Raw genomic sequence first — 12,293 nt, 5'->3', positions numbered from 1 at the left:
GGTGGTCGTTACAGCAGCCCCACCAAACCAAGTCAGAGCAGGACCCGAATCTAACAAAATCCAAGATGTCGGGGACAGGAGTCACCAATGTCCCACCAGAGTCACAGGATGAAATAGAAACAAAGCTGCCCCTACTCTCACCACTTGGCTCCCAGATTTGGGGGCTGTTGGAGACAGTATTGCATGTCACCCGTTGCCCACGACATTTGCTATAGTGGAGGACAGTTCCCTCACCCTGGAAGGTGTTATTCCTCACTGGTGCCCTGGCAGAGCCTCCGAAAGGCTGTGCCCCTCTCGTACCCTGTGGGCAGCTTCAGATTGATAGGATCTGTGACTCCCACAGCCTGAGCCCACTTCCCTGAATCCCTTGTTAACTAGTCCTTTGGTCCAAGGAATCTAGGGTACCTGACCCTCCCTGACCACCACACTGGTGGACAGGCTGTTATCAATATAGTGGAATACTGTGGTTTTCCCTGGGAAATCTGTCTAAGCCAGATCCCTATGGACCATGTCAGGGCAGAGAATCCCTATGGACCATGTCAGGGCAGAGAAAAGAAGCACTGACCTCTCCCAGGTCTACACAGTGTGGATGTCCTGTCGCCTGCTGTGTCAAAACAACCGGCTCTTCATCTTCCTTTTATAGGGCTGAAGGGGAGGAAGCAGTCGCCAAATGAATAGCCACCTGCCAAGTGGCTGAAGCTGTTAATCTGTTCCAGGGATGATACCAAAGCCTGTGGAGCATCTGGTAATACTGATGGAAGGCCACTATTGTTTGTCCAAATTCAGTTCATATTCAGAGAAAACAAATAGGTGACTTGCGTAGGAATACTATAGGAACTGCCACTCCTACTGGGACAGCTGTGTTTATTTCTGAATTTTTCCTTCTCTCTTGACCAAAAGTTAGCTTCTGGGCTTCTTTTGGCAGGAGGTTCCTCTCAGACCTTCTTACATAATGGGTCTTAGAGGCCAATGAGCAGATACATTCGTAGGTCTATGGTACATCTAGAATTCAGGACAAAGCCCCTATCCCTTGGTCTCTATGAAATGCACTTGGTCCTGAGGCCCATATAGAGTTTCAGGTCCCCAGTGTGGGTATCAACTCAGATTCATATCTAGCAGTTTTGAGAAGGCTGGACATTTCTTCATTCCTAGTCCATAGATGGTTGATGAATGGCCAGAATTCTTTGGGAAAAGACTAGAGGACTTTACTGAGGACACTTGTGGGTGAATTGCAGAGTTTTCTCTGGAGGAACCAGCGGCCCCTTTAGCCAATGGGCTTTAGATCTGGGAGCTAAATGAGGGGCTGCAATGTCCCATCACTGTGGCTGATTTTCTGATTCTACAAATCAGGCAACAGCCTAAGTAGCTGCCCATTTATTTGACCCCAGAAGGACTATGATCTATGTCATAGACCATGTCATAGATAAGGGTCAAGGCAGCCCTGACGGTCTCTTGCCTTCCTGTCCATTATAGTAATTCCACACACCTAGGTCTGATGGTGAAGTGTGGTTCCTCCCAATCTGGTAGTCCACAGTGCCCACTGGCATTAGGAAGCCCGGTCTCACAGCGGCCTATCCTTCCTTTGGCATTGACTTGTCTCCAGAAGACAACCACCATGCTATTTTGTGTCTAAAGAAAAACCTCACTATTTAAAACAACAGAAATTCCTTCTCAGTTTTAAAATCTAGAGTCCAAAATTGAGGGGCCAGTAGGGCCGTGCTCCCTCAGAAGGCTCTAGAGAAGCCCCTCAGCCTCTCCTGGTGCTGGTGGTGGAAGCTACCTTCATGTTCCTTGGCCATCGTAGCTATGCCTGCCTCCACCTCCAGGTGGTGTCTTCCCTGAGTGCAGGTGTCTCTCTGCCTGTATCTCCAAATCTCCTTCTCCCCATAAGGATACCAGCCACTGGCTTTAGAACCCACCCCAACCCGCCCGACCTCAGGTTGACTGGATTTCCTCTGCAAAGACCATATTTCCAAATAAGAATGTGTTCACAGGAATGAGGCCAAGAGCTCAACATATATTTTTGGAAGAAGCAATTCTACCTACAAGACAGGCACCCTTTACAAGGCACTCCTTGTGTCCTGAATGAAGAGAATGTCCCCTGGGCCCTCCCGGGAGACATAACCAGGTGTCACTTCTCAGGCATTCTAACTTTGCTTTCCTGAGCACTCTGACTGTTCAGGAAGAGTACTGAATAAGCCCAGGATGTTCTAGCATCTCCACTCCATGCACTATATGCCAGAAGCTTCAAGGAGCCATCTCAAAAAGCTGTTAAGACCAGCTCCTGGTGTCACTGACATTGACATGGGACCAGGGACTGGGCTGGAGAATTTTCCTCTATCCGGCCTCATTTTCTGCAGCCTCTGCAGCTCAGTACCTCTGCCATCCTGTGCCTACCCAGTATTCTCAGCAGATCCTGCGACTCCTGTGCTGGGCCAGCTGTATCTTCCCAAAGCAGGACACTCCGCTCCCCTTTCAGGCTGTTCAGAGACCTGACTCTGGTGACCAGGTTGGGGGGGGTGCACACAGCAAGTGCCCTTTGTGGAGTCCATGCCCCAGGGGAGTGGTAATCAACACGCACAGCCTGTGCCCCTTGAGAACACCTCCAAGAGAGGAGAGGCTGTTCCCATCTGCCAGGAGGTTCAAGGTGCTCAGGTTTGTACACCCAAAGGTCCCTGCCCCAGGTCTTAGGGTATATTCTTTTTCCCATCAAGGCCCTGACTTTAGGATCTCATGGAGGTTTTGTCTTAGTGTCTTGCAACTCAGTTGCCTTTTTTTATCAGATTCTGACCTGATCTCAACATAGTCTGCCCTGCAGTTGCATGAGATGGAGTCTCAAAACTTCCACAGCATCTGTGGCAGGTGGAATATTTCCCTCCTCCAAGAAGCCCTCTCCTAATCCCTGGAACCTGTGAATAGGTAGGTTATATGGCAAAGGGAAATAAAGGCCGTGAATAGAATTAAGGTGGCTAATCAGTGCCCCTTAAATACAGATAACCCTGGATTATCCAGGTGGGTCCGATGTAATCACAAAGGTCTTTGACAGCAGAGAGAGAGAGGTGGCCAAGGAGACTCAGAGGACACCACACAAGATGGATTCACTGCCCGCTGCTGGCTTTGACCACTGAGGAAGGGACATGAGTCAAGGGATGTGGGAACCCTCTAGAAGCTGGAAAAGGCAAGAAACAGATGCTCCCCCAGCTCCTGGGACATAGCACGACCGTGCCAGCACCTTGGTCTTAGCTAAGTGAGACCCAGTCAGAATCTTGATCCACAGAACCGACACTGCCAATGTGGGTTAATCTAGCCCATGCAGTGGGCAATGGCTCACTACAGCAACAGGAAAGTATCACACGGTGGCCTGAGAGCCGCTTCCTGCAGCCTGATCATTCTCTGTTTGGAAGATCTCTACAGAGATCAAGGAGCCACGCTACACCATGGTTTTTTTAATTATCATTATCCCTAGCACCTTGGTACCTTGAACCCCCCATGTTCATGTTCCACCCGCCCCTCATTTTGCAGGTGGAACAGCAAAAATTATGGCATCCCTGAATGCTAGGCATTATCCCATCCTACTTACTACTCACAGCGGGGACCCTATTGCCGTCAGACACATGGGAAATGCAACTTCAAAATTCCATCCAAACCCACTTCTGCTTCAATTACTATACCCCGAGTCTCTTGGAATCTCACGCCTCAAGGAGTGGTCTTCAGACCATCGTAGGCATCTCCAGAGAGCTAGTTAGCCACACAGGACTCTAAGCTCCACCCCAGGTACACTGAGCCCCCAGTTGCACATTTGAGCAGGAGTCCTGGGTGACTCACATACACACTAAGACTCGAGACCCACACAGCAGCAAAACACAACCCAAGGGTTACAGTCTAATTTGGGGGGATGGGGGAATATGCATCCAGGCAGCAGGAGGGAGGGAAAGAGAGTGAGGCAGAGGGCGATGGGAATAGTTCAAGCTGATGCATCTCTCTGCCGGCCTCTGCTTCATGGCAAGCTGTAAAGAGACAGCTGGTGGCCCAGCACATGTGCCGCTCATCCATCCTTCACATCCCTGGACACGGTACACAGTGAATGTTCCATCTCCTAATTCTCATCGGTCAAAGTAGGAATTAAGTGATTCCCTGCACTTCCAAGCTGCATCCTTCAGCCCTGTGGACAGTACCTGGGAAGCCCATCGCCTGGCATTTACTCAAATTGGGATCAGCTGAGACTCAGGGTATGCAGCTGGGTAGCAGACCGGGTAGCAGAATCTCAAGGGGGTAATGGGGAGGGGTCCAGCCTTCCTGTCCCCTCTGGCCCGAGTGGGAGGGCTGGCAGACCCAAGTGGAACAGGTTCAACCCACTCCCCCGGAACACGTTGGATCATCCCAGCCAAGCAAGACCCCCCGATTCAAACCTCATCGGCCCCTTCCCCTTTTGTTCATGCATATGTTGGGAGCATTTGCCAAGGACTGGCAGGCAGACTAAGAGGACCATCCCATTTTTTGTTTGGTTGATGGTTGTTTCTGCAAGATGAGGGAGAATTCTCTCCTGCAGGACTAGTGGGGCTGGGAAACAGCCTGCAAATTAAAGATGGCCTCAGTGCCCTTTCTCCTCACCTGAGAAACCCCTAGAAATCCCTGAGGACATAAGGGAGGGCCTATCATTCCAGAGGAATCCCTGGTTCCTGGAGAAAGATAGAAAACTGTGGCCTTGGGAATCCTGGGGAAAGGACTTGACCTTGTGAAGCCCAGTTTCCTCCTCTGTGATAAGGGGCAATGCCAGGTAGCCATTAGGTAGCCAAGAAGAAAGGACATGGGGCAGGGAATGTTTCCAGGTTCTCAGTGAGTCTGCCCCACAGGCTGATCACATTGAGCTCGCTCTCCACAAAAGGCTCTTTCAAAAGAGGCAGAGGCCTCGCTCTAGTAGACAGAGCTGCTGGTGGTACCATGGCCTGGTCTCCCTGCTCTTCTGCCCATCCGAAGCAGGTGCCAAAAGCCACAGATGCTCACACATAAAGTCCCTTTTAAAAGTGATGGACAGAACCTACCCATATTCTCCCAGATATTCAGCCATCTCTAGATGGCTTAGAGACCCTAATACAATGTAAATGCCAGGTAAACAAGGAACACAGCTATACATGCTCAATTTTGTTCTGAGTATTTCTGATCTGCGGGTGGTTGGAACTGTGGACACCAAGAGCTGACTGTGCCTGCTGGCTACTGAGGACAACTGTCAAAGTGCATATGGCTGGTGACAGCTGCATGAGCAGTGACACACACAGACACCCAGACCTTGGCCCCAGACCTATCTGAGCTGGGTCCCAACCAAGGTGTTCTCCAGGGAACAGAGATGCCTGTGTCTCCAGCACTGAGCTAACAGGAAGAACGTGTCCTGCTGAGGGTCCCAGCTTCAGCATAGCTCAGCCTCCCACCTCCCACGGACATCCCCAGGGTCAGCCTCTCCAACACCCAGACACAAGGGTGTTCCTCCCATGTCTGCTGCTGAGTTAGAAGCTAGAGCTGCAGCAGCAGCCAGAGCCATCAAGGGTCTCAGGCTTGCATTCCAATGAGGACTCAGTGACCGCTGTTGACCCGCCCACTAGAAAGGGACTCCAAGTTACCCAGGCTCGGCTGTTTGTGTTCCTTAAGGGGACAACATTTATTAATGGAGAGAACTAAAACATCTGGTGAACAGAATGGCTGATCAGTGCAAAGTGGAGCACAACTAAAGTGTTGATGATGCCTACCTTCCCCGCCACAGGAAAGCTAATCCAGGCAGGCTACACCCTGGATCATCCTGAGTTTAGGCTGCAGAATGGAAAGCCTCGTGCTTGGACCTGGTGCATCAAAGATGCAGACATGTGCCATTTACCAACCAGGACACGCCCTGAAAAACACACTATCAGAGCTTCCCACCATTGTTGGCCACCAGGGAGGGTAGCTGCACACACCTGATGGCCACATGATCACTGGACACGGTGTCTCTTGACGCAACCACGGGATGTGGTGGACACCAGGCCCAGGAGGCTGCTGGGGTCTCGCTGTGTACTGCTTTGCAATGAACTGTTTTTCTTTTCTAAGTAGAAGAATACTTTTATGTAATGACAAAAGCAAATCACAGTAAAGGTATCAGCCAGTAACATAGTCACATATCGGCATTTTCAAGTATTATGCATGGTACCAGTGGTAGGCACTACACTTTCATGTGACTGGCAGTGCAGTGGGTTTGTTTACAAACACAGGTGGCATTCATTGTGCTGTGTGACTACAGTTGTGTAACATCACAAGGTGATCAGAATTTTTCAGACCCATTATAATCTCAGGGGACCACCACCCTACATAAGGTACATCATTCACGGAAACATCCTCATGTGGCACATGACTACGTTCAATATGAAGCAATTGTTAATTTGTTCTCCCAGGTGCAGTGTCCCCAGGTTGAGGAACACACTCACCACTGGACGGCCACATTGTAGGTTGAGAAGTCAAACTACTTTGGGGGATGAGACCAGAAGCAAGTTTCAGGGTGGGGTGATGAGGGTCTGGGAAAGGAAGGGACCACCCTCAAAACTAAACTCCCCCCACCTCAGGGTTCTTACCAAAAGTAAGCTCTAGAAGGAAGAGTGTGGGATTGGGAGTAAAGGAAATTGTCCCCTCTGCAGGGCTGGGCAGGGAATTTAGAGTAGGCTTCTCCTGTCCACTGGAGCCAGGAGAGAGTCTAGAAAAGGCAGGCATTGACGTTCACTAAGCCCAAGGAATAGGTGCCATTGTGGGAGGCTTCAATATGATTAATAAAATATTAATGCATTTTCTTAAAGTTTTATAATCAAAAACTCTTATAAGAATCAATAACCCCTAACTCTTATAATGATAAGCTCAACTAACGAACCATATTGTTTTTCTTAGATGTCACTTGTGGATTTCTCTCACTGGAGTCATTGAGAGTTGCAGAGTTATTTCACAGTTCCTTTTGAAATTGGGTGAGGGGTTCAGGCTGTGCCCAGCACAGTGTAAGACCTAAATAAACACTGATTCTCATTATTTTATTGATAGCTAGTGATACTGACCACTTGATGATGCTCCATTTCTAGAAATTAAATAGAATTTAAATTGTCAAAAAGAAGAATAAAAGCAGCAGGAGTAGAGCTGTGGACTGAACAGAAGGGAAAGGGAAATTCAAAACCCCCAGAGGCTGCACAACAGCATAGCAAGAGAGACAGCACACCCAACGCCTGCCACCAGGCCCCGCGACCAGTGGAGGGGAAGTCTCTCCTCTGCAGGGTGAAGGGTGAGAGAGTCCCCGCAAACTCCATCAGAGCAGATGCTGCAAGCCTAGCCACAGTCCTTGCTTTACAGCCTAAAGGGAGAACAAACCTGAAATCTGCACAGTAATCCAAGTTTGGAAAAAAAGGACTCCTTTCATCTCCCAGAGAACCCCCAGGCTGCTGTAGCCAGGCACCATCTTGGGAAGGGACATGCTGTCTGAATTTGGACTGCTCTAGGGATCAGGAACCCCTGCGTGTCCTGATGGTCCTCTGTGCTGGCTCAGCAGGCGGCTGTCTCAGAAGCCAGACTTGTCGTGGTAGAGTGACTCTGACAAACCCGCGGAGAGTGCTACATGATGAGGAGCCGCCTCTGAGACTCAGAGTGCTGGGGGCTGTCCACAAGAACCAAGGCATGGGGAGCCTGGCCTCCGAGATGTGTGTGGCTTCACGGGTGCCTTGTCTATGGGCAGCTGCCTGCGTGGTTCCCACCACTCTTCTCCCAGCCTCACACATGGGTGCCTGACACTAACAAAGTGGCAAACACCCCAGAGGTGTGTTAGGACAGTTTTGAGCAATGCCTCCAGGGTTCTGGTTGTTGCCCCTCCCCTGGGCACATAGCCTATGAAGGTCTGGAGAGAAACTTTGTGTGGTGCCAGCTGTGTTCTGCTCCCCCTCACTTCTGGGAACACCTCAGCTAAGAGGAATCTTATGCAGCTACAGCTTTGACTCACCCACACTCAATCCCCTGTGGGCACGACAGATACAAGAATCAAGGTGAGAAGAGCCCCTGGCATCACCAGGTATGAACGCTGGGGAAAGTCTGAGGTCCCAGGGGCTGAGAGGAATAACACAACTCTTGCTTCCACAGCACCTATGTGGGTCCCCTGCATGGGTCACCCTGTACCTTGTCTGACACCTACAAGACCAGGTGTGAATGCCACAGACGGGGTGCTGTGATTCCTGCCCCAACCTCTCCCTGTGAAACTCCTGGACCCACACCAGTGTCTAATCATAGGACAAGTGCTTCAGGTTCTTCCTCATTTATTATGGTTTAGAGATGAGGTGAAAAAATGTTCAGAGATAAAATGATTAGGTTATGAGAATTGTAACCTAATTAGTGGATTAGTCCACTGATATGGATTAACTGGGTGGTAACTGGAGGAATATTGGGTGTGACTGGAAGGAGTAAATCACTGGGGACATGCCTTTGGAGTTCATGTTGCAAGTCTCTGGTGAGAGGGTCCCTGTTTCTGCTTCCTGGGTGCCATGTCCTGAGGAGCTGTTTTCTCTGCCATGCCCTTGTGCCGTGATGGGGTGCCTCACTCAGGCCCAGAGCACCATGGACTGAACCCCTGAAACCATGACCCCTAAACCAACTTCTCCTCCACTACATTGTTCTTGTCAGTTCTTTTGGTCACAGAAATGCAAAGCTAGTACCAAGGACACATTCAAATATCAGAGCATTACCAACAGTGCCAGAGGAAACCCTCATCACCCAATGGGCCACTCCTCACATCCTAGGAGTAGCCACACAGGATACAGTCCACACACCTTACTTTATATACCACACCTGCCTGAACTGCTATAATGTCCTCACTCTTATGTGACCTGCAGAAACGGTGGGTCTCTCAAACTCTGATATGGTATACATTGGGCCCAAACTACTAATCATTGATGAAGAAGATACAGGGAGGTTACACTATGGAATCTAGCTGAAAATAAACTCAATGTCACATGACGAACCAATATGCCAAGATATATCTTTAAGATGAAGTGGTTTACTAAGAAAATAATCCCATAAAAGTGGTAGAGATATCATTCCCACCAAGGTGCCGATCAACCTAGGAACACAAGAGGGAAAAAGAGATAATATGACATCTTCTAAAGAGAAAACTCTCTAGTAACAGATTCTTGAATTCTTCTAATAAAGAATTCAAAAGAATGATTTTTGAAAAGTTCGATAAGATTAGACTATAGATAAACAGTTAAATGAAATTAGGAGGACAATGCAAGATACAAATGAGAAATTTACCAAAGAAAAGAGATTCTGAAGAAGAATTCATCAAAAATCTTGGCAACAGATAGCTTAATAAGCCAGATTAAAAAATTCAGTGGAAAGCCTTGACAACAGACCAGATTATGTGGAAAAAATAATACCAGAGCTTGAAAATAAATCTTTTAAAATATCACATTCTGACAGAAATAAAGAAAAAAATAAGAAAGGAATAGCATGCTAAATCTTTAGGTCATAATAAAAGATCAATATCCACAATATCAGCTTACACAAAGGGGGAAAATACAGTTTAAGGACATAGAATACCTATTCAATGAAATAATAATGGTGAACTTCCATTAACTTGGAAAGACATGGACACTCAGGTAGAGGAGATCTACAGAATTCCAAATAGATGTGAACAGAAAAGAAAGAATTTTAAAATTCACAAGAGAAAAGCACCAAGTCATATTTAAGGGCAACCCCATAGACCAACATATTTCTAGGCAGAAGTCCTATAGCCACGAGGGGGGCCTGGCATGATGTATGTGAATTCCTGAAAGAAAATAACTGCCCTAAGTTTACTACACCCAGTAAGTGTAGTAATCAAAGATGAAATGAAATCTTTCCAAGATAGGCCAATCTAAGGGAATTCTTGACCACCAGGTCAGCCTTACAACAGGTGTTTAAGGGAGTCCTACACCAGAAATGGAAGAAAGATCATCAAGATAGCATGTGAAAGTATAAATTCCATAGGGGAGCAGACATACACCCAAAAACGAGAAAAGAATCAAACACTATCAATACAGTAAGCCATCAGACTATAAAGATGAATAAAAGAAAGAATATTCAAAATAACAAGAAATTTAAAAAATATAGGCACAAGTCCTTATATTATATTAATAACTGAATGTAAGTAATATGAATTCTCCAGTTAAAAGGATACAGACTGACTGGAAGGACTTAAAACGAAGATCCAACAATATGCTGCCTACAAGAAACTCACCTCACTAGTAAGGACACAGAAACAAAGTTAAAGGATGGAAAATGATATTCCCAGCAAATGGAATCTGAAAACAAGCAGAAATAGCTATGTTTATGTCTGAAAAAGTAGACTTTACAACAAAAAATCTAAGAGACAAAGAAGGTCACTACAAAATGATTAAGAAGTCAATTGATCAAGAAGACATAATGATTATATGTCCCTATTATTGGAGCCTCCAACTGAATAAAATACACACTATTAGACATAAAGGGAGAGATAGGCCCCAGTACAATATAACGGGGTATTTCAATACCCTTCTCCCACCAATGGATATATCATCCAACAAAAAGTCAACAAAGAAATATAAGAGTTTAACTGACCATTAATAGAATGTTCCATCCAAAAGCTTCAGAACACCCTTTATTTTCATCAGCACATGGAACTTTCTTTAAACAGATCACATATTTGACCACAAACAAGTCTTAACATATTCAAAACAACTGAAATCATAATTCTGATCTCAATGGAATGAAACTAGAAATCAACAGCAAGAGAAACTTCTGAAATTATATAAATACATGGAGACTGAAGAACACACTTATGAACAGTGGTCATTGAGAAAGTCAGAAGGAAAATTTTAAAATTCCTTGAAACAAATGAAATGGAAAATACAAAAACCCAAGGAATACAGAAAAAAGCAGTACTAAGTGGGAAGTCTGTACCAATAACTGTCTATATCAAAAAGAAAAGATTTAAAATAAACAAACTAATGATACTTCTTTAGGTTGTAGAAAAGTATGAACAAATCATACCCCAAATTAATAGGAAGAATAATAAAGATCAGAAAAGAAATGAATAAAATAGATCTAAGAAAACCATAGAAAGGATCAATGAAACAGAGTTGGTTACTTGAGAAGATAAAGAAAACTGACAAACCTTTAACTAGATTAAATAACAGAAAGAGAAGGGGTGAGAGAGACAAAGACTCAAGTAAATAAAATTAGAGATGAGAGAGGAGACATCATAACCAATACTAAAGGAATTTAAAGGATCATTTGGAATTATTTTGAAAAACTATATGCTAACACATTGGAAAATCTTGAAGAAATGGACAAATTCCTGGATGCATAAGATCTACCAAAATTGAACCAAAAAATATTTTAAAAAGCTGAATAGACCAAAAACGAGTAAAAAAGTTGAGTCAGTAATTTAAGAAAAAATAAAGCTTCCCAACAAAGAAAAGCCTGGGAATTAACAGCTTCACTTCTGACTTTTTATCAAATTTTTAAAGAAATAACACCAATGCTTCTCAAATTATTCCATAGCGTTGAAAGGGAAAAAACCCTTCCACATTCACTCTATAAGGTCAAAATTACTCCATTACCAAAACCTGACAAATACACAACATAATGAAGAAAATCATAGACTAATATCCTTCATGAATATAACTATAAAACTTTTCAATAAAATACTCACAAATAAAATTCAACAGCACATCAAACAGAGCACAGACCATGATCAAGTTGGTTTAATTCCAGAAATGCAAGGATGATTCAACATATAAGTCAATAAACATAATATACCACATCAATAGAATGAAGGATTAAAAAATTATTTGTTCATCTCAATAGATGCAGAAAAAGCATTTTGAAAACATTCCATATCCCTTCAGGGTAAGAACCCTGAACAAATGATGTATAGGAAGGTCACACCACGGCATATAAACATACATGACAACCCATAGCCAGCATCATACTGAATGAAGAAAACCTGAATGTATTTTTTTTAAGATCATGAACAAGACAAGGGTGTCCATTCTTACCAATGTTATTCAATATAGCACTAGAAATTTTAGCCAGAGTAACTAGGCAAGGGAAAAAATTAAAAGGATTACAAATAGGAAAGCAGGAAGTCAAATTATTCCTGTTTGCAAATGCCATGATCCTATACATAGAAAGACCTAAAAGACTCCACCAAAGACTATTAGAACTGATAAACAAATTCAGAAACAGCAGGATGGGAAATCAACATAAAAACAGTAGCTTTTTCTTTTTCT

Source organism: Marmota marmota, unplaced genomic scaffold (assembly GCF_001458135.2).
Source record: "Marmota marmota marmota unplaced genomic scaffold, marMar, whole genome shotgun sequence".
Taxonomy (NCBI): domain Eukaryota; kingdom Metazoa; phylum Chordata; class Mammalia; order Rodentia; family Sciuridae; genus Marmota; species Marmota marmota.
The sequence above is the reverse complement of the archived record's forward strand: the minus strand, read 5'-3'. Positions refer to the sequence as shown.